The 23121-nt window shown below is 43.6% G+C and overlaps 1 long non-coding RNA gene, 1 other non-coding gene and 1 pseudogene across 2 annotated transcripts; 2 read left to right on the forward strand and 1 right to left on the reverse strand.

The window, feature by feature from the left end:
- Positions 1–2721: 2721 nt before the first annotated feature.
- Positions 2722–2793, forward strand: trnap-agg (transfer RNA proline (anticodon AGG)). Its single transcript has one exon. It is a non-coding gene; the product is annotated as a tRNA-Pro (tRNA).
- Positions 2794–10709: 7916 nt separating this feature from the next.
- LOC148666333 (5S ribosomal RNA) lies at positions 10710–10828 on the reverse strand (annotated as a pseudogene).
- A 4736-nt stretch (positions 10829–15564) lies between these two features.
- Positions 15565–21354, forward strand: LOC148666334 (uncharacterized). Its single transcript, XR_015936634.1, has 4 exons — positions 15565–15932; positions 20189–20271; positions 20577–20615; positions 20759–21354. It is a non-coding gene; the product is annotated as an uncharacterized LOC148666334 (long non-coding RNA).
- The last annotated feature ends 1767 nt before the right edge of the window (positions 21355–23121 follow it).

Here is a 23121-nt window from a genome sequence, read left to right on the forward strand (position 1 = left end):
TTACAGTAGTTGATTTGGGAGAAGACAAAAATTTTCAGCCACAGGGCGTAGTCGAGCAATATTTATGAGGTGAATGAAAGATTTTCTGACAACATGCTGCACATGTGGGTCGAATGTCAAATATCATCCCCAAGTTTTTCAATTTAGACTGAAGCTTAAGTACAAGACCATCTACAGATAGGGTTACACATTGGTTGTACAAAGTTGATGGGTGGTGCCAATAAGCACGACTTCAGTCTTGTCACAGTTAAAGGAAGGAAATTTTGAGTCACCCAAGTTTTTATATCGGGGATGCAAATTAATAGAATAGAGACAGCCACATCATCGTCAGGTTTGGTATGGATGGATATTTGAGTATCATCAGCATAGTAGTGATAGCTGAGGCCATGTGATCTTAAAAGCCTTAAACTACACACACGCATACTAGTACACTCACAATCAATTTGGGTTGTTTTAACATAGTGGAATAAGTGGGTATAAGGGCGTGTTCTGATTTAGCTTTGTCAGAAACATAACTACCATGCAAAAAGTAAGACTACTGTAATAATATCACAATTACATTACATTTACATTAACACAGCACTGAGAGAGAGGGGTTAATACAGACACATTGACTGCACAATACAGTACATTTACACTGCATTGAGAGAGGGCTTAACACAGGCACTGCGACTGGACAAAACAGCACATTAACACTGCAACCAGAGAGAAGGATTAATACAGACACTCTAAGTCCCCCTAAGTCTACACTCTAAGCTCTAAGTCCCACACCTGAAGAAGGCTCCACAGCCGAAACGTTGCGTTTTCTTTCTTCTTTTTTTTCAGCATGGAATAAACCTATTACTTGTTCCTAAATTAAAAATGGATGACTAGAAGGTGACTATGACAGACACCTGACTTGACTAAGACTATGACTAAATCAAAAACTGGAAACTAAATGAACACTGCAAATAAGTACACAGAAAAGTAACACTCAGAATTAACAACTTTTCTAAGCACACATTACATTTCTTAGTATCATACACCTCTATTGACAGCAACAATCAGCATCGACCAGCAAATTCTTAATAACCACGTCAAGGTTTAAATGTGAAAACAGCGTGGTGATTGGTCAAAGCCCAAGCACAGTCCTCAGTGTGCTGTTTATGGTTGAACTCTAGAAGCAGTGAATGGTTTAGAAAGTGAATTCAGAGGGAGACAGTCCGATACAGAACTGTTTAATTACAGAGAGGCTCCCAGCTGGATCAGAAAGAGGTGAGCTGGTGATTCAGAAAAAAAAACCAAAGAGGGGAAAAAAGGCAAAAAGGCACAGAGATAACCAGTGGGAGAAAATGAGATCGGGGATGATTTTCCACTAATTCATCAGGATGCGGGCATCAATCCCACTACCTCTCACATGCTAAGCGAGCGCTCTACCATTTGAGCTAATCCCCCTCGCTTCAGGCTTCTCGGCATCATGTCTTACCGCCTCTGCCCCTCTTACCGGGCACCGCCCACTGCCCTTGGTCTGCAAGGCAGTCCTTTCAAGTGCGATGACGACGCTGGGACCTTCGTTGCCTATTGTACGAGCTGAACTTTTGTGCCCATCAATTCAACGCTCTTTCCATCAACTCATCTTGTCTTTTGACGCTTCGTGTTTTGCGCTCCTTTGACTATCGGCATATCGGGTGACTGCAAACACTGAAGTTCTTGCTTACGGAGTGTGGAACATTGTTTTCAAGTGATCGCTGTTCTGTCATGTTGACGCCGAGTGAATCTTTCTTTGGCAACATGGGCAGGCTGACAGCACTGCGAGCGAAAGTAATGGCAAATTTCTTGACTTATTTCTGAATGTGAATGTTCTTTAGAAAAGGGATGCGGCGTTGCTTCTCGCCCGTGTAAAGGTCACGCATTCCAGACGTGGTTATGAGCGAACAGTTGCCGCAAGTGTTTGAAAAGAGCAAGAGAGGAAGCAGCCCTGCCCCGTGTGAGGATCAAACTCAGGCCCTTCAGATGACGAGACTGACGCACTACCAATTACGCCAACAAGCCCAGCTGCAGTACACACACCGGAAAGTTTGCCTCACATGGATTTCAGTCGCCCGTTCCCTAATCTTTAGACGCCCTCTGCCGAATGTTGCATTTGCCTTTTGATCTCACCGATACATTTTTGGTCTGTTTCTGTTGCGAGTCCGTCTTTCAGGTCTCACCTAGCACAAGTCTCTGTGGCTGAAGTGGCCTCTCTGCTTCAGCATCGTGCCCTCACTCAGCCATTAAAAATGTCACTCGGACTTCTGATATGCTGACATGAAATGTCAAGAGAGAGTGGCGGAGTGACGCTTAAGCCAGATAGAAGATGAAAAGGGGGCGTGGCTGCGAAACGCTTGACAGCCGCACGATGCTCTCCATGCAAGGCGTGACCACAGGCTGAAGGACACCTTTCGGCACATCAAGCTCTAAGCACACACCTGGAGGATGCGGGAATTGATCCTGCTACCTCCCACATGCAAAGCAAGCGCTGTCCCATACAAGCCAACCCCCCTCGCTGGGGCTTATGCCTCGGCGTCACCTAGTGCCGCTTGTTCCCCTCTTACCGGGCACAGTTCACTGCCCTTCGTCTGCAAGGCAGTCGTGTAATTGCGGCTTTCTTGACTTATTGATGAAGGTCTGACTGGATGAGCGAATGACGCCTCTCCCCCATCCTCAAGCTCGCTGACAGATTGAAATGGAAAGTGCTGCCGTGGCTCGTTGGTCTAGTGGTATGATTCTCGCTTAGGGTGCGAGAGGTCCCGGGTTCAACTCCCGGACGAGCCCTCGTGTGCTCTCTTCCTCCTCTTCCACAAGACTGGGAACTGATATCCACATCACTTCGCAGCGTCTGCTTATGGCAAACGATGGAATGTGACTAATGACTGAACGAGCCTGGTGAATTCTCATCACGTGGCACAATGAGAGCGTGCAGTCAGCTGTCCAAGGCGGCAACCTCATTGCTCGTTCAAAAGAACACGTACTGAAAACTCATCACCACTATGTCGTAGATGAGCACCGCGATCGCGTGTTGTCATGCGTCCTTACTTGGGAAATGCAGAAGCAAAAACTGCCCTCTCTCAGCCACCGAAACGTGTGCGGCTCGCCTTGCGCTCTCTGCGCCTCGCATATTTGTGGAGCTGTCTGCTCTTCTTTCTGTTGAAGTAATCAAGTTACGGGGCGTCCTGCAGCCTATGATGTTCTCACTGAGAGCTTTCAAGATTTGAAGGAAAACTACGAGCTTGATGGCTCAAGTCGAACGAATGTGATTGTTTAGCAATCGATGATCAAAAGCACGTCTTCTAACAATTCGTGAGAGTATTATCAGCACTGTTTTTACTCGGATATACTTTTCACTTGCTAAGCTGACAAATTGGATGAGAAAATGCTGGAGACGCACTCAGTGCAGACTGAGGTTAGGAAGGAGGTGTGGCCCTACAACGCTTGACAACTGAAGGACATTCTCTCCGCAATGGAGGAGCACCTGTCAGAAGTCGCAGAGGCTAAACAAGAGTACCGGGCTCCCGGAGATCCAAACTCAGACCTGGAGGATGCAGGCATCGATTCCGCTACCTCTCGCATGCTAAGCGAGCGATCTACCATTTGAGCTTATCCCCCTCGCTTCATGCTTCTTGGCATCATGTCTTACAGTATTTCTCACATTGTGCACGTGCACACAGCGGTCCCCCGGGTTCCAGTTAGTGCGTAATTACACATCGATGAAAAACGAAATTAGCTCACTGAAAGTTTGATGTAGAGACTGTGGAAATTTCCACAAGTTGTGGTCTTTAAAATGCATTCGTTTGAAGACGTTCTGTGCTTCCATTGTGAAGATATGGACAAAAAAATATTTGAGCGTGGTAAAAAAAAGTCATAAAAATGACAAAGTGAAGGCTGAGAAAGCATTCACAATGCATTTTATACACAAAGCAAGTGTTTTTGTAACTCTAAGAGATTTCGCGAAAGCACTATAGGCGTGCCAAAATCGTTTTCGAACTTCAAGCTAACTTTACCCCGGTCTTAGAGAAAGGACTGCCTTTCACTTCTCTGTGTTTTCTTTCACAGCGCTGTGCACTTTTTCATTGCTCTCGCTTTCAGAGCCTCTGCACAGCACACGACTCGACATCAGGAAGCACATTGAAGTGAAAGCAGAAAGCACTGCGACATGCACTGTGCAGATCCCGCCACACTAAGAGGTGAGTGGGTCTGTTCGATCACAGCGCTAGGCGAATCCCCAAACAGTGTGCGTGGCAACAAAAAAAGCTGCTCTGTTTTGAACTGGGGACATTCCACGTGTGAGGCTAACGTGATAACCACTACACTATGGAAACGGTGGGAAATTGTGCCCAGTGGCCCAGTGCTGAGCTTTGCCAATGCTATTCAGGGGCTATTCAGGGGCCAATGCTATTCGATGTGCATTGAATGCTATTCAACTCGCCAATGCTATTCAGGGGTGGAAAAGGGTGGAGCCGTGTGTGTCTTTTGTTCAAAGACACCCCCATCTCAGAGCCGGAAGTACAGGCCTTCCTCCCGCAGGTCCACAAAGATGTTATTTTTTAAGAAGATCCTGCGAAAGTCGGCCATCCGCCTTTCAGCCCTGCAGTAGGCCAGGCTGAGAGAGAAGCAGTCCTTCACCCTGGCAATGTACAGCCTGACAAGGTCTGGCTTCAGGCCATTGTAAATCATGAGGTTCCTCCTCTCCCAGACAGCTGTCCTCGTTAGGCTGAGGAGGAGGTTCAGTAAAATGGCGTTAACCCCCCCCCTCTCAGACCCGCGGTACCCAAAGAAGAACAGCTCTTTCCAGGGCACCCCGTCAAGAACAGCTCCTCGAACAGAGCGAAACAGGCCATCCAGCAGATCCGTCAAGTACGCCCTGGCTCGAGCTGGGGGAACATCTTACCCCAGAAAACCTCTGAGACCGGCATTCTGAAGCGTTTCGCCACCATCAGCCTGTAGAACATGCTGGTGGTGCACCCCAGGAGGTCCACCCCACGGTCCCCCCACTTCACCCTCAGCTCCGGCCAGGCCAGGCCTGCTGCCCCGTCTTGTAGATGGAGCTTCTCCAGCCAACTGTCCGGGAGACCGAGTTTGAGCTGCTCGTAATCCTGACGGATCTTACTGACAGGCAGCTCGTCGTTGACCTCGCACAGCGTCGACAATAGCCTGGGTGGGCAGAAATCCGTCCTTTACTTCATAAAAAAGATCCTTGACCTTGGATATGCCAGCCTCGTAGAGCTGCCTGTTCCATCGAGACACCAGCAGGGGGTTGAGGAACAGAGGCTGTTCCAGAAGCTGGGCCCGGGTCTCCGGCGTGTAGGAGACATGCTGGGACATGAACTACCCCCTCGCCAGCAGGACCTCCCTGTAAAAGGAGGGCAGATGTTTTATCAACCCCGGAGTCAGCCTCACCAGGAGGGTCTCCTGCCCCAAGCCCCCGCAAGTCTCGAGGTAGCTTGCCATACCAATCTTCCAAATGCTGACATTATCCAGGTCAAGGAACTTCTTCACTACTTTCAGCCTAAAGCTTTTCAGCTTCAGGCCTACATCACACAGCTTCAGCCCACCCCTGGAGATTTCCCCAATGAGGGTGTCATGAGTGACCCACGGAGGCTTCCCCTCCCACACGAATCCCACCACCAGTTGCCTAATCTCGTTCTCTACCCGTTCAGGAAGAGTTATCACAGACAGTGGGTACCACAAGAGGGACAGGCACAGTGTGTTAACGAGCAGGACCCTTCCCTTTAGGGTCAGGGACCTGTGTCTCCACCGATTTAATTGGCCCTCATCTTAATGAGCTTCTCCTTCCACAGGAGAAGCCCAGTGGCCTGCTTATCAGCGTTAATGTAGATGCCAAGGACCTTCAGGTGACCCGTCTCAACCCTGAAAGGGTAGCCGAAGAGTGGGGCAAGGTCTGCCCTCCCCACCGGCATGACCTCAGACTTCTCCAAGTTTACCTTGGCGCCCGAGGCAGCGCAGTAGGCCTGCACCACCTCTAAAATGGCCGAGATCTCCGCCACCTCTGCCAACGTCAGTCTGGTGTCGTCAGAATATTGGTAGATCAACGAGGTGGCGGTGCCCCCAGGCAAGGTCACTGGAAAGAAGCTTGTGAGGGAACCATTCACCTTGACACAGCTCACGATCCCCTTGTACACGAGCCTCACCCAGGAGATGAAGGCCTCGCCGAAGCCAAAGCTCTTCAAGACCTCAAACAGGAAGGAATGCTCCACCCTGTCAAAGGCCTTCTCCTGGTCCAGTTTCAGGACATATCCACCCCTCGGCTGCTCCCGCATAAGGTCCACAACATCTCTGATGGAGCACACTGTGTCCGCAATGTCTCTCCACTTGACGCAGTAGGTCTGCGAAGGCGACAGGATCCTGGGCAGAACCTTCCCGAGCCTGAGGGAGAGAACACGAGTTAGGATCTTATAGTCCGTGTTCAACAGGCTGATCGGGCGAAAGTTTTTCAAAAGGGAGGGATCCCCCTGCTTTTTGTAGACAAGAGAGATCACCCCCCTTCTCATAGATGGGGTCAGAGCACCGGTCCTGGCAATCTCCTGGAACAACTCCAGAAGGAGGGGCCCCAGGGACTGCTGAAAGTGTCTGTAGAGCTTGGAGGAGAGCCCGTCCCACCCAGGACTCTTGTTAGGAGACGAGCCCCGAAGTGCTTCAAGCACTTCCTCCAAGCTCAGCGCACTGTCACAGAGCTCACGATCGCTCTGTGACAGGCGGGTACTCACCCCAGCCAGCATGGCCCAGGTCTGCTGCTCATCCACCCCTTCGGACCAGAACAAGGCGCTATAAAAAGAAAACACCTCACTCCTAACGGCCTCGGGGGCAGGGAGCCGCACACCGTCCTCTCCCACCAGCTCCTCAATGAAGGAGCTGCGCTGCCTCTCCTGCTCCAGGCCGAAGAAGAACCTCGTGCTCTTCTCGCCCTTGGCAAGATACTGGGCTCTGCTGCGCACCCTGGCTCCTCTCCACTTCTCCTCCTCCAGGGCTTGCAGCTCACCCCTCAGCTCCAGCAAGAGCTCGCAGCCCCTGCCGTGATCTGCCAGGAGCCCGAGCTCTGAGGCGATCCGAGCCCGAAGCTCTCTCTCCCGCCTGGCCTTCTCCCACCCCTGGGACAGGCCATACGAGATACTGAACTCTTTGATGCCGTACTTGAGATTATCCCACCTGACCAGCTTTTCTGACCTATACAGGGGACACTGCAGCTGCTGCCGGATTAGGTCTTCTATGCCCTGACAGAATGAAGCCTCACCCAGGAGCGCGTTATTAAAGCACCAGGGGCCAGGGTCCCGGTCCTTCTGTGCCCCTGCTACAGAGAAGTGAAGCACAGCATGGTCGCTCAGGGCCGTGAACACATAACGCATCCGGCTCAGGCACGGGATGAGACTCATGTGCCCCAGCAACAGGTCGATCCGGCTCTGTCTCAAGACACCTTCAACGACCTGCCGCCGAAAAAAGTCCCTCCGCGCACCATAAGCCTGACACCACGCATCCACGAACCCGTGAGCCTCCGCACTGCGCTCCAGGAAGCTGCGAGCAGCGCTGCTCTTAAAGATCATCCCAACCGCGACATCGAGCGCACTCAGTGCACAGTTAAAATCTCCGACGACCAGCCCTGGCTGCTTGAAGAAGGCGAGCCGCTCAGCTTCCCCATTGGGGGCGTAGATGTTGCTCAGCAGCACGGACTGTCCCAGAAACCCGAGACAGACCTGCAGGAGCCGGCCCTCCGTGTCGCGGTGCAGGAGCCTTACGCTCTCGTACTCTCCCCTCCTCACCAGCACGGCCACCCCCCTCCTGCACAGGCCGGAGGCGTTGCTGTAAAACAGCTCCCAGTCCCACTGTGCTCTCACCTTCCGGACACACTCCTCGTCCCAGAAGGTCTCCTGGAGGCAGACAACATCCGTCCGCCCCAGCAAAGCCAACACTGCCCCCAGCTTCGCTCTGTCCCTCAGCCCATTGGCATTTAAAGAGGCGAAAGATGCCATCACGTATATGGCCGGGAAAGAGTGAAGTTAATTCTCCGGCCCGCACAACAGTTTCCCCGCCCTTTATGCCACATTCTCATTGCCAACACTTGCTGCTTCCTCCCCACCTAATGTCTCCGCCACCGCAGAGACATCAGGGATGGGTCTGCGGACAACTCTTGAACTGGGCTTGAGGTTGGGCTGAGGCCTGATGTGGTGCCACTGGATCCCGGCCTTCGAGGGCCCAGGCGGTTGTACCCCGGCTCGCCCACTTCCCTCCCCCTCCTCCCTGTCCTCCCTCTCCACCCCATCCATCTCCACCACCTCCCCTTCCCCCTCCATCTCCATGCTCTGTAATTCCCCCTCCTCTGTCCCTGCCCCATCCATCTCAAGACACCCATCCTCCATTCCTTCTTCCACCACTTCCCCTACCTCTCCTCCCACGACCATATCCAACTCCCCTTCCTCAGTCTCTGCCAATGGTGCCTGACCGAGTATTGAAGAGGCTCCCTCACCTGGCAGGCCGGTGTCTTGTGGCCGCTGCAGGGCAACCGGGCGCTTCCCCTCAGGCTCCTCTGGGTCCTCGGGCGTCTTTTCGTCTGGGCCTATGTCCACCTTGCCAGGGTCTTGTCGCCGTTGCAGCTGCTGCTTGGTCACACTTGGTGCAGTTCCTGGCGCGGTGGCCGGGCTGTCTGCACTCATAGCAGAGGAACTCGGGGCAGTCCTTGGCGATGTGCCCTGAGTCCAGGCAGACATAACACACCCTTTGTTGCTGGTCGTGGAGGACCCTGAAGTACTGGTCCCCCTCTGCCGTGGCGAGGCGGGTGCTGTATGGCAACGAGGCAACATGCTCGGGAAAGCGAATCCGAACAAACCTCGTGCCATCAGCAATGGTGGTCCCAGGGTAGTGGCGCATCCTGATGACCGAAATCACTCTCACCCCCCAGCTACTCAGCTTCTCCTTGATAGTCTCGTCTGAGATATATGCCGGGAGGTGGAGGAAGGACACCACTACCTCCTTCAGCTCCAGCCAGCGGCAGTAGCAGGGTGTGCCCTGCACATCCAGCCACACAGCCACCGCGTCCGCATGTTCTTTTGAGTCCAGAGTCAGTTCAATCTCTTTTGGCGTCCGGGGGCGGCACAGACGCCGTGCACTGCTGCGATAATAGCACCCGCAGATGGTTTCTCCATGCCGCTCACATCCACCACAACAGTATGCGCCCTTGCAAAAACCCGCCGGGGGGGGGTCGGTCTGAATTCCTCATCCTTCTCTTTCCTACACCACTCTCCTCCTCCACTACAATAACATTCTCTGCCTCCATGTTTTTTCCATCCATTAAAACACAAACAGGACTCGGAAAGCAACAAAAAAGCAACAACAAAAAAACAAAAGTCTCTCCCCTCCCTAAACAGCGCTAGGCTGAAGGGGAGGGCTTCAAAAATCAACCAAAAACACCAAAAAAACACAAAAAACAAAGTCTTACTTGAGACAAACAAATCCTCTATTCCTCTCCTTCTTCCTGCTCTCACGCTGACCACGCCCCCTGTGACGTCAGAGGGCCTGCTCAAGGGGGTGTGGCCGTAAGAGAGAGCAGGGCTCAATGGCACCCTTCTTATACTTCCCTTGCGTTTTTCTCTTCTTCCCACGTTCTCTCTCTTCACTGCATTCGTCCCCGCTCTATTTCACTTCAGCCTTTCACTCTTGCTTCCTTCCAATGAGGACGGAGCTGCGGGAGAAAGGGCGCTATAGAGGATCGCTGTGGAGAGCTGCTGCTGTGCTTTGACATCTGAGCTCTGTGGAAAACGATCTCAATACAATTCTGAAAAACGCGACTCCCCGAACGCCAGCCGAACAAGTCTCCACAGCCGAAGCGCTGTGTCTCTTTTCAGCCGGCGATAAACCTTTCCTTGATTCCTTTGCGGACTTGTAAAACTGTTCATGATCAGAATAAAAAACGCTCACGCTAATACACCAGCACCCGTGTCTCGCCAAAGCTGACAAATAAACAGACGGAAAAGCCGCACTGCACATGTGAACAGGGGAATGAGCGAGCGAGCGGGGATAGGGCGCCTCCTGCGCTTAAAAGCTTACAGCTCCTGGTATTCCCAGGCGGTCTCCCATCCAAGTACCAACCAGGCCCGTCCCTGCTTAGCTTCTGAGATCAGGCATGCACAAGGGGGTGTAGCCGTAACCGAGAGAAAAGGTCACTGGCACCCTTCTTATAGAGAGGACAGTTCCGTCACCTCTTTTACGACGCTGCTTTTTTTCCCTTGCGTTTTTCTCTTCTTCCCACGTTCTCTGTCTTCACTGCCTTCGTCCCCACTTTATTTCACTTCAGCCTTTCAGTCTTGCTTCCTTCCAATGAGGACGGAGCTGCGGGAGAAAGGGAGCTATAGAGGATCGCTGTGGAGAGCTGCTGCTGTGCGTTGACATCTGAGCTCTGTGGAAATGATCTCAATACAATTCTGAAAAACGTGACTCCCAGAATGCCAGCCGAACAAGTCTCCACAGCTGAAGCGCTGTGTCTCTTTTCAGCTGGCGATAAACCTTTCCTCGATCCTTTGCGGACTTGTAAAACTGTTCATGATCAGAATAAAAAACGCTCACGCTAATACACAAGCACCCGTGTCTCGCCAAAGCTGACAAATAAACAGACGGAAAAGCCGCACTGCACGTGTGAACAGGGGAATGAGTGAGAGAGCGGGGATAGGGCGCCTCCTGCGCTTAAAAGCTTACAGCACCTGGTATTCCCAGGCAGTCTCCCATCCAAGTACCAACCAGGCCCGTACCTGCTTAGCTTCCGAGATCAGATGAGATCAGGCGTGCTCAAGGGGGTGTGGCCGTAAACGAGAGAGTGTCTCAATGGCACTCTTCTTATAGAGAGGACAGCTCCGTCACCTCTTTTACGACGATTAATAACCACAATAACGACCAACCAACAAAAACAACCATCTAAACATAATAACAACCAAAAACAAAGATAACAACAGCAATACAAAATCAAATATCCTCTTTATTATAAACAAAATCGACCTCAATTTTTGAACATAAAACATTACACAAAATCAATACCTCAACACTCCATACTCAACAACGATAATTCACAAACAGCCAGAACATGTAACTCCACATTTCCAAATAAACACATTTCCATAGCCCCGCCCCTTATGCAAAACCAACATCCCTCCCCTGTTCTCTCTCTCCGCTGGCGTTTGCAATCATTTTTATTTTTAAATAAATTTTTGCAAAGTCATGTATTTTAAAAATCTTAAGATTTCTATATTTATGTCTTTATTTAGTGGTTTCATTAGTCAGAAAGGCTAAACTTTCTTGGAAAAATTTTTGAAGGGGGGAGGTTTCTTTCGCTTGAAATCTCACCCCCTTCTACTTTGAAAATACCTGTGAAACCGGTTTAATTCGTCACAGCCAGCACTCCCGCAAAGAGGGGGGTTGTATTTGCAGTGTATATAGTAGATGGGAAAGCCAGAGCCAACCGCTACGCCGCCCACGTGTTATGCTCTTCGTTAATGCCAGAACACATCATTATATCTAATTTTGTATTTCTTAAAAAAAGAATCGTTTTCCCAGCCTAACAGTATTGTTGTGTTGTTATTGTTTTTAAACTGTAAAGCGCTTTGAGGAGCCGCCACACTGTATACAATAAAGTTAATTATTATTACTATTGTTAATTTGCTGGACAGAGAGGTGAACATTATTACACAGAAGACAAACATAGCGATTTACGTTGCATTGTGCATTGTGCTGCTGTAATACAGTTTTAAATAATTAAAAGTCTAAACAGTATCAGCTTTATTTATGGGTTTTAAATAAAGGCGATTTAAACGCAATTTAAATCAATATAAATGTTTATATTGTAACGCATAGGTGACTATTCATTGTTATTAAAATGACTTAAATTCTATCATGTTGAAGTTTTATTTAATTTCTGAGCCATACTGATTCTTATGGAAGCCAGTTTCCGCCAGGGAGTAAAAAAAAAACACACTATGGTATTCTCTCCGATACAGTGCAGTTAAAAACATATCTCTGATGTTGTTCCTAAATGAATATCGTTTATGACCATCAGACGCTTTATGCTCCTTTTCTTTTTTCCAGAGGATTGAACAGGGAGAGGCATTTCATGATGTACTTTTCACTGATGAAACAACAGTGGCTCTGGAACAGTTTTCAACCGTGTCGTTTTATAAAAAGGGAAGATATGTGAACAAGCAAAACCCAAAACAAACATGTATGCCATACGGCGTACGCGTTACTGGAGCTAAAAGTTTAGCCTTTGTCACTAATGTAACCACTAAATAAAGACATATAGAAATCCCTTTGTTACAGACTGTATATGGCTGGTATTGGTAGTTTAAAGAAAAAATACACACCAGTATTCCACTTTCTCCCTAAACATTTTAAGCATCAGAGTCTTACAATGTTCTCATTTGTTCTCAAGTGTAAAAAGAGGTGATAATTCTTAATAATTCCATGTCGCATTAACTAACCTCTTCAGTTTATTCCGCCAGACAGTACATGAATATAATTATATCATTATTATTTTTTTTACATATGCAATTCCATATTATATTCCCTGTTAATCAAATTCTAAAAGTATGCATTTGTTAGATAACAAGCAAATTCACAGAAAAGGTTAAAAGACTATCACTTTTCACAAAGTATATAATCCTAATATGGTCAGAAGGAGCACGTAAAAACGTTTCCCAAATAACAACATGTAAGACTTTGATGCTTAAAATGTTTAGGGAGAAATGGAATACTGGTGTGTATTTTTTCTTTAAACTACCAAGACCAGCAATATACAGTACAGTTTACATACAGTAATATGTTTATGTTCCTAAATTAATATCGTTTATGAGCATGTGAAAGGCATGGTGAATCGGAGATTCTCAAGAATTACTTTGTATGATTGGAAACAAATGCGTGATCGGATCAACTAAATGCTGTGGTGTTACTTTTTGTCAATGAAAAAATAAACTCTTTTCGTTTACAAAGACGGTTACAAAGAATGTGGACCAGGGTAATACTTTGAGCTTACAGCTTGTCCAAGGTCATTCATTATTAATACTATTAGTAATATCTTCGGTAAAGACTTTGATGCATAAAATATTCCTGCATAATCAAAATATTTATGATAAAGGCTGTGTATGATAGGTTGTGTACTTTTGTCCAACAGAACAATCTTGCTTTTATAAAATATACCGCCTTTTTAATGTTTAATGTTCAACATGCTGTAATACACTGTTTAAATTTAAAAGTCTTAAGAGTATACAACTTAAATTCTTAATTGAATAAAGATTGTCCCTCTGCAGTGATCAGGATTCGAAACCAATGTTTTCTGGTGACAGCTCAAATGCTGTACAGGAGAGGTTAACCTTTATTAGCTCCACCTGGTGGTTTTACAAGGTGATTCCGGATGCTATTAACATAATCTAAGTTGCATACCGGTATGATGCGGTGTACTGCGACACGCCCACCGTGTTATACTGCAGCATACCTCGCTTGTTTTGAATGGCTGCATCTGTTAATGCAGTTATTAATATTGTCGAAATTACCATTGCAATTCAATGTTAATTATACATTGCGGCAATGTATATATACACATAGCTGTTTTTTCGCTATTATATATATGTATATTGGACGAATCATTGCCCACTGGGTTGTTTTTGTCTTATAAAGACTCTGTTCTTTTATTCCGTGTAAGAAAGGAATAAGTTATTAAAACGTTCCACACTTTCAACAAAACATATTTGTCCACGTTCTAACGAAGTCAAGCATGTACCTGTGTGCATTGACAGTGCATGTCTCAAAAGGACATTGAATAACAAAATGACCTTTTTGTTGTTATTCTTGTGGTTGCAGCTGTTTCTTTCTTTTACGTTCTCCAGCAACATTTACAGGCCGGGTTTTATCAATTGACTTGTACAGAACAAGTGCCATGTTCAGAGGATCATATTTAAAAAATGGTACAGTAAAATTTCTTGTAATTCAGGCTTTGACAGTCTGTCACATTGTCTCTCACACCTCGGTGTCAGAATTGTGAGACGATTTTGTAATCAGGATAGAGGGCCATAGCAATACAGCAGAAAGTGCAATCACCTTTTCCCAGTGTAAATGTGTGTTATTGTGAGCTTTTTAAATTGGTTTGCGCTTTTCTGAAATATATTCCATACAAACAATACAATCTGCACAGTCGCTATTTATCTGGATATCCCCTTCCACTGAAGATGTCTACAGTATTCTATCCTGATTAATTCTGACCGAAAGGCGAAGGACGACATAATATCACAGCAGCAGCATTTAAGGTGGAACGAAAAAACGCGAATAGGAAACTGGCGATTAAGAACTTCAGCCTCGTAATCTTCTTTATAGTCAATAAATGAATATGGTATTTGCATGGGGTAATATAATTGCAAATATTTTTCAATATATAACTAAATTATACAGTATTATTTACGAAATAATAATTCAATTTAAACTGAAACGAAGTTACATAAAACGCATTTTTTCTCCGTGTCACTAACGGGCTTCCGTACAGGCTTTCAGTTGAAAAAAGCTACAATGTTAGCGTTAAATACAACACCTGTTGACGCTGCCAGCACGATCTGTATCTTGTGTTGGTCATTAACAGACGGTAAGTTTGATCAAGGTCTTAAATTTAAATGCAGTGTGCTCTTTCTTTACTTAATATCTTTCGAAGTTAAATGCCATTTCGAAAACTGTTATCAATAATAACTTTTACTTTGTTTATTTGCTTTTAGGATCGAGTAAAGTCGTGAAATTAGTTTGCAAGATTTTCTGTACAGTGGATAGCTTGTTTTACTACTCTATTTTGCAACGTTATGTAACTTAGCTAAATACAGTGTTTGCTACTGAACGACATATTTTTCTATTGAACGTCGTCGCATAGATAACAGTCCATCACGTTTTCACAACGTTATATAGCTAGTTTGGCTTTGTCCTTCCGTGTATTTGTCTCGACAGAAAAATTAAACATCCGATAGTATGCAATAAATGCTTAACAAATTATAAGTTACTGCAGGCCGGAGCATTATCGAGCGTGGAAGCTTTACATTACATAACGATGCTGCGTTGAGTACTAAAACCAGGTATCTACTGTAGAGCAAGTCATCCAAGCTAGTTACACGATTACTCGATCCTAAAGGCAGCCAAAGTAAAATGTCCATTAAGTACCGTTCTAAAAATGACATTTAGCTTTCGGAGATATTAAGGTAACATTGCTCTACATTTAAGACCTTTATCAACCTTACCGCTTGCTGTATGACCAGCACGTGATGTAGGCTCTACTACCATAACTGATGCGTTTTCAATTGCATAATTCCATGATTTTTTAAATTGAAGATTAAATTTAAAGAAATTAAATAAGTGTATAAGACTGGCACCAGGGTTTTCCCATGATGATTTCCTCAGTGAAGGCAAGTATTAACTGATAAAAAATATTTTTTGTTTAATGATAACATGATTGATGCGCTTATGTGTATTCTGTTTTGAAAGTGGTATTTGTTTTTTTTTTAATAATAATGTATATTCAGTGTACAGGAAATTTGAACTGATGCCTGATGCGGAGTTACACATCTATGATGACACACTAATGGAGGCTGAAGATGACACACTTCAAGAACTAATTCAATCAAACCCAAACCTTTGTTTAACTATCAAAGATAGTAATGAGGGTGAATCACATTAAGCTGATCCTAATGAATATTGTTTTCATTAAAACAATAGTTTTCTCATTGTCTTCTTTTGCCTTATTTATTTTTAAAGAACTTGAATCCCTTGGCCTTTCGTCTCCCAGTTCCTGCATGGATACATTGTCCCGTTCATCCAGTGATACCGACTTAAGATTTTCCGAGCCTTCCCCCAGAAGGGCCAACACAAGCATTGATGTAGATGACACTACAGCAAAAGAGGTATTGTTAACTCTTATAGAGTGATGCTGATTTTATTTTGTGCCTTTATTTTTAATGTGAGCTGCATTCTAAATCATAGCATGACTCTGAGCTTTAGTAGTTCAGGTGGGTAGCTGCGTCAGCATGTGTGGGCTGCAAAGGAACAAGTTATTCCATGCTGAAAAAAAGAAGAAAGAACACAACGTTTCGGCCGTGGAGCGAAGAAGGCTCCAGGGCTGAAACATTGTGTTTTCTTTCCACACCTGAAGAAGGCTCCACGGCCGAAACGTTGTTTTCTTTCTTCTTTTTTTCAGTATGGAATAAACCTATTACTTGATACTCTGAGCTTTACCTACAGATGATAACAGTCAATCTGCAGTACAGAAAAGTTTGGCAAATTTCGAGAAGCCATTTATCCACTTCAATACAGAAAAAAATGGGGAATTGATTAACCAAAATAAATATTGCTTGGGGTAAGATATGATTGCTGCTAAAATCGGCAAACTGGCACTTATGATCAAGTGCCCATGAGAGACATGTTTCTATATGTCCCCATTTTGGAAACATTTAAATTCATGTGCTGGAATTCTTAGATTTATGAGTTGCTTAGAGAATGTCATACACCAAGATTTTTGTGATGGAAGTTACTTTAAGTCTCGTCCACTGTTCTCAAAACTGAGCCACACATTCAACTAGGATGATTTTGAAACCACTAATCCACTTGGCTCTAAACGTGGGGATCAGAAGATTGGGTGCCTTTATTTTGTTCTTGGAAATGTGCCACCAAAATTCAACTGAGCTGTTATGAATATTCTTTTGATATCGCTTTTTTTATATTCAGGACCTTAAGAAGTATGTTTTTGATGTTATACCGGTACCATTGCTAAATTATACCAGAACTTTAGAAGGTCATGAAATAGATCTTCCCTTTTCCACTGACAGAATATATGGTACCATCTTTCGTATTACTGGTGATAATTTAGGAATGCACATTATTATTGATTTTACAGAATCTTTTGCTGGAAATTATTTTTGTCACCTTTGTTTGATAAGAGAGATGCCCAGACTATACATAGGATGACCCCAAAATAATCTTGTGGGGAAAATACATTTTTGAAATGCATTGGCAGTCTCTTCAAGTTGACCCACAGCCCAATTCAGTTTATGATGTGAAAAAAAATCAGTCTTCAACTCTACAATATTTTCATGTGTGTGATAATTACTCACCATGACATCATGCATTAGCTTCTCGTGGGTGTGGCTCAGTATGAGGTGAAATTACTTTTTGAATATCTAACAGAAAACTTTCAAATCAGATGTGTTAAGAATTTACTCCTTTGATTACGGGTTTTTAGAGCATAAAACAAACATCCTACAAATGTTAACTTTGAAGGCACAGGTCGTAATATTGGGCTGAATGCTATACGAACTTGGTGCCTTGTCAAAAACATTCCTCTATTATTTGGTGAGTTTGTCCATCAAGGAAATCAAAATTGGAATTTGCGGTTTGAAATAATGATTATAGTTTTCTCCCTTATTCATACTGAAGGTATGACTGTACATTTGAAGTATTTGATTATTGACCATCATAAACTTCTTAAACTGTTGTATCCAGAGAGAAGCCTAATTCCAAAGCATCACTACATGGTACATTATCCAAGCTGTATAATAAGTCCTTTGTTACATGTGAAGAAAGATGTGAAGACGGGGGTTTGAATTTAATCCTTTCTGTATGAGGTTTAGACTTCTAAGTCACAAGCTGGGGTTTATGGCAGGAAAGGGGGTTAACTGATAAGGATTGCAGATGCAAGCTAGGAACCCCCCTGGGTGTAATCTTAAACTGACCATTTGGCCAGGACCTCGTAAACTGACCAAATACCATGAACCCCCCTCTTTACCATCAGACCGAGTGACGTCAGAAATGGAGAAGAAGACACTATATAACCCAAAAGTTTATACCAGTATGGGGAACAATACTTCAGTTTTGTTGTTTCTTGCGGGAAACAAGACTTCGGCTTTATTGTTCCTTGCATGCAATAAACTCATCTGTTTTACTTCATCTCGGGATCAAGAACCTTATTCCTTCTGTTACAACACATGTATGGACTATGGGGTTTGAGGGCAAACATAAAGTGTCTAAAACCACACTGAAAGACTTCAAGAACCTTACAAAATCAATTGCTAAGAAACATTAAATGGATGTTGGGTATCGTTGGGAAAAATTATCAGTAAGACATAATGAGGACCAATGACATTCTCTTTTAATTACATTACTAGTGGTATTGGTTTGGCAAAAACTCTTCAACTGACCTTATAAAAGAATGTGTCTATTACAAATTACTTAAAATTGATGGTATATAGTACAGACCAGGACTTGTAATTTGCAGTAAGATTGAACAATAAATTTATTAGTTTTCTGCAAAATTAATAAAATACTGATGATTGATAACACCATCTATGTTTTGGTGGACAAGCTCTTCACAAATCACCTTGATGAACATTACCATGCTTTCCAAGTGACTGAAAGTGAGGAAAGGGATGTTCTGAAATTTGAGGATTTGAAGTTGTGAAAGCCTTTTGATCTTCAGGGTACATATGGTAGTGATGAAAACATTTATGTTATTCTTATATTTGTTATAATATGGTTTATACATATATGTCCTTATTGAAAAATGTAATTGCGTTATTGTATATGGGAATGCTGATTGGATGAGGGCCTTTTGCAGAAGGCAGAGCTAGATGTTCGAGTAGGGATCTGCGATCCTGCATTGGCCGCAATGGAGCATGTAAAGGTGCGTTCTGTGGTAAAAGGTAGAGAGAACAAACGTGTTTCGGCTTTGCAGCCTCTTCTGCTGGGAGGGAGGGTGAGAAAGCAAAGAAATGAGGCAAAGAAGAACAAAAGACAGTTAGGTTAGAATGGGCATGGAGCAGGTGAGAATGAGTGTCCACATGAAAAGCCAAGATCTGCAAATAACGCAGAGGAATTAGAAGGAGATGAGTCTGTTGTTGAGAGAAATGGGGAAAATCTTGTGAAAATTTGGAACATATCTTCCCACTCATTCTCACCTGCTGTTTACCTATTCTATCTGCTCCATCCTATGTTCTTATTTGCCTTATTTCATTGCTCCTCTCTCCCTCACACCAGAGGAGACTGCACATCCTAAACGTGCTTCTTCTCCTTACCTTTGACCATGGAATTACGATTTACGTGTTGTAGCTATTCATAAGTCTTTTTTTAAAACTTTTGTTCCACTTGCATAAATGTCACCGAAAACAAATGTTTAAACCATTTTTTCACATATAGAAACAGTTTAAAGTGGACTTTACCTGTGTTTGCCTGTTTTATAGGTTAACTTTCACACATAGAAAACATACAACTAAACAGCATTTTACTTCAGTTGTTTTAAATATACTGCACACAGAAAATGAAATTTAAGAGTTTGTATTCACTCTCCTATTCAGTGTTACTTAACACTAATAGTGTCAATTAATTGACACCACAGTGTTGTTAAAAAAACTCTGGATAGTGTGAGCACTTTACACTGCACTTAGTGCATACTGCAGAAGTGTACAAATAACACAGATAATTCTGAAAATGACACTCAGAGTTTAACACTGTCAGAGTTTAGGCTCGAAGTATTTAGAAAGTGTTAATTTAACTCTGGTGAATGTGGAGCTGTTAAAGTTTTGAGTTGATTTAACACTGGCTGATTTGCTGCGTATAAATACATATACAACAGAGTTTCAAATTAGTTTACTGCAAATGGGTGAAATCCACATTTTTGTTGTAAAAGTACTTAGTATTGAGGAGTGAGTCTATGGTTAAATTTTTTTAGACAAGAAACTAAACAATTTTGTCCATAAGTAACTGCTTGCAATATAAATTGGGGGAAAAAAAACATCTTTGTAATGCAAATGTATTTTTGATCAGAACATGTCAATTTTTATTAAAATATTTACTGCTGTGAAAACAAATGTTATGGTTGTATTTAGAGAATATTGGAGATCAATTGCATGAGCAATATTTTGTGTAACTTAAAAATCATGATGATGCACATTTAAGGTTAGGGTATTGTATATCTAAAACACAATACAGTTGCAGGCACCTGTGAGTTCTGAGGAGATTAAAGACCTCAGACTCATTTACGTCACGGTCTAGCCATGCCGCAATAGATTAGAGAAAAGACAGTAATTTGATTTTTTTAAATGCATTCATCATTGTACAGTTCTAGCTTTCTGTGTATTGTCTTATCCTGTTTATCTCCTATGTGATAAAGCTGGTGTCTTTTCAAGAGGCTTGACATTAAAACTCTTCCCACACTGACTGCAGCTGACGGGTTTCTCACCTGTGTGAATGATGGTGAGTGTTTAAGTTGTTTAACTGACTCAAATGTTTCTCACATAGACTTAGGCTGAAAAGTTTCTCCCCTGTATGAATTAGTTGGTCGGCTTTTAAATTGCCTGCCAGACTAAATTTCTTCCCACATTGGCTACAGGTGAATGGTTTCTCTCCTATGTGAACAACCTGGTGGGTTTTTAGCTTCCTTGCCAAACTTAACCTCTTAACACACTGACTACATTTAATTTGTTTCTCTCTTGTGTGAATAAATTTAAAAAAAATATTGATTTTAAATAGGCTACCTGACTAACTCTCTTCTCACACAGGCTGCAGCTGAAAGGCTCCTCTCCTGTGTGAATAAGCTGGTGAGTTTTTAAATGGTTTCAGCAACTAAAACTCCTCTCACAATGACTGCAACTGAATACTCTCTCCCCTTTATGAGTGTGCCAATGACTTTTCAATTTATTTGGCTCTGGGTGCTGTAACATAGTACTGATCTCTTCAACAGGTGCTTCAGTCTGCTGCTCTGCAGGGTCAATCAACTGGGGCTAAATGTGCTGCTCTGTAAGATTGAAAACATCCAGTTCTTCTTTGTGCTCTAGTACAGAGACACAGCCCATTCCGTTACAACCTTGTGTAATATTTTTAGTGTCCAAATTAACATTCTCTGTGAAATCATTATAAACTAACAACCCAGGTGTCCCACTCTCAGGCTCCGTCTTCATCATGGGCACAGAGTCCAGATCCTCCACACTCTGTCTGCTCTCTGTGTGCTGCTCACTGAGTGTCTCTTTCCCTTCTGCAGCAGTGAGCTCTGTCTCCTGCAACAGACTGGAGCCCCACTCCTCCTCACTGTGCTGGGGAGCCCTTTCCCCAGCTTCAAGGAGAGCACTGGCCTCTGAGCCTGAAATCACAAGACAAGAGGACAAGGCCTTTCAGTCAGGTTCAAAAGCGCATTACCCCCACCACAAATAAAAAGTACCTGCATATTAATATACAAGATGATACAATTTGAAAAATGTTAACATCTGATCTTTTATGTACAGTAGATGTCATATGTTAAGATGAAGGTAAGAATAATTGAATAAATGAACACAAAAACGTTTCAACTGTTGGATCAATGTTAATACATTGCTTTCATTTTTTGGAATCCCATGCTAAAATAAAAAAATATATAAAACCATAGTGAATCCCCCACAAAAATTATATTTCTAATCTTCAACTGGATAATACAATTATTTTAACAATCTACACATCAGCAAAGTCAAATTACTGCATTTGTACAATATTGTACGCAATTTTAATCAAATGCAGAGAAAGACCTTGAAGTTGGGGTTTGAGTAGAGTTTAAAACCTTGCAAGAGAAATACAAGTACTGGGCTCATAAAAAACTGAATATCCACCAATATGGAGCAAAACATGTCAACAGAGAATAGGAAGAACATCAATAATTGTGTTAATAATTACATTTATGCTATGATAATGCTATTAATAATATAATTATCTGCTGGGTTATCTTACAAAAAGTCACAAGTACAAATTTAATGTATGGAATGCATACATTAGTGATTATTTTATTTATAAAGTGACTATATAGTTGCAATAGTTTAAACAGTTGCTATAATCATTGGAGGAAATATGTTCAGTATTCTTGTTTATTATTAATAATGTATGTTGGCCATTGCACCCCCATTAGACAATAAGACAATAACCGGGTATGTGAGGGGCCCCAGGCCACTGGCAACAATATAATCCATATAATCAACAATATAATTAGTTCAGGTGGGTAGCTGTGTCAGCATGTGTAGGCTGCGAAGGAACAAGTAATAGGTTTATTCCATGCTGAAAAGAGAAGAAAACACAACATTTCACACTTCAGGTGTGTGAAAGACAGGGTAGTAAGCAAAGGTAATGTAGCGTGAAAACAAAAGCAGGGAGAGAGGAGGAGTGAGGGGCGGGTGCAGGTGCCAGAAAGAGGCCAATCAGGATGTGTGAAGTCAGGATAGGTGAAGAGAGGTGTAAAATGAAACCTACAATGAATAGAGAGAATTTAGAAGAACAGTAGTCTGTCGTTACGAGAAAGGGGAAGGTGTGATCCTAGCTGCAGGATAATTTTAGTTTCTGTAGTCTTTTGGATGTATATTATATATATTTAGTAATATAATCAATCCCCCATGTTTCTATTGCAGACAGTTCAGTTCCAGCAACTAGAGAGATACAGACCCCTCCACTTCCAACATGTCTTATTGTTCTCAATCATAATTAAACATAATAAGTATTATCAATCAGTATTACAGTTACTGTTGTGATGTAGTCAGGGTCCTGGGAATGAATAAATAAGGTAGAGATGCCAAGAATCCTTCTCTCCTTCTCATTGATAGCAGCCCCTTTTCTCAGAATCAGAACTTGACACGGGAGAATACAAAGGTGTATCCTCTTATTCTGCTATGCTATTTATTAATTTTCAGAAACTGAGTAATGGTAAGAACTGATCCTGGAATGTTCTCTTCCTAGGATGATAAAAAGCTACAGATCCAGCACCCCAGTGTTTTGAGTCAGCAATGCTAACCACTGCTCCACCCTGCTGCCTGGCAAAGTTTTAAGCACAACTCATTCTACACTATGTACTACAAACAAATTATTTAATGCGTAAATAAATTGTGTTTTTAACGATAATCACTTTGATAATTCCGTTGCTATATCAAACACGTCTTTCCCACTTCATTCTGCATCTCTTCATTATATTCTCACCAAGCAGTTAAAGACACTGTTTATAAACACTCAGGCATTGACTTCATATAAGTCACCCTACTGACCTGACAGCTTCAGTTTCATGTCCATTTCTTGTATTTCTGCAGTGACTTCACAGGG

The sequence above is a fragment of the Lepisosteus platostomus genome, chromosome 5 (genome assembly GCF_059453375.1).
Source record: "Lepisosteus platostomus isolate fLepPlt1 chromosome 5, fLepPlt1.hap1, whole genome shotgun sequence".
Lineage (NCBI taxonomy): Eukaryota > Metazoa > Chordata > Actinopteri > Semionotiformes > Lepisosteidae > Lepisosteus > Lepisosteus platostomus.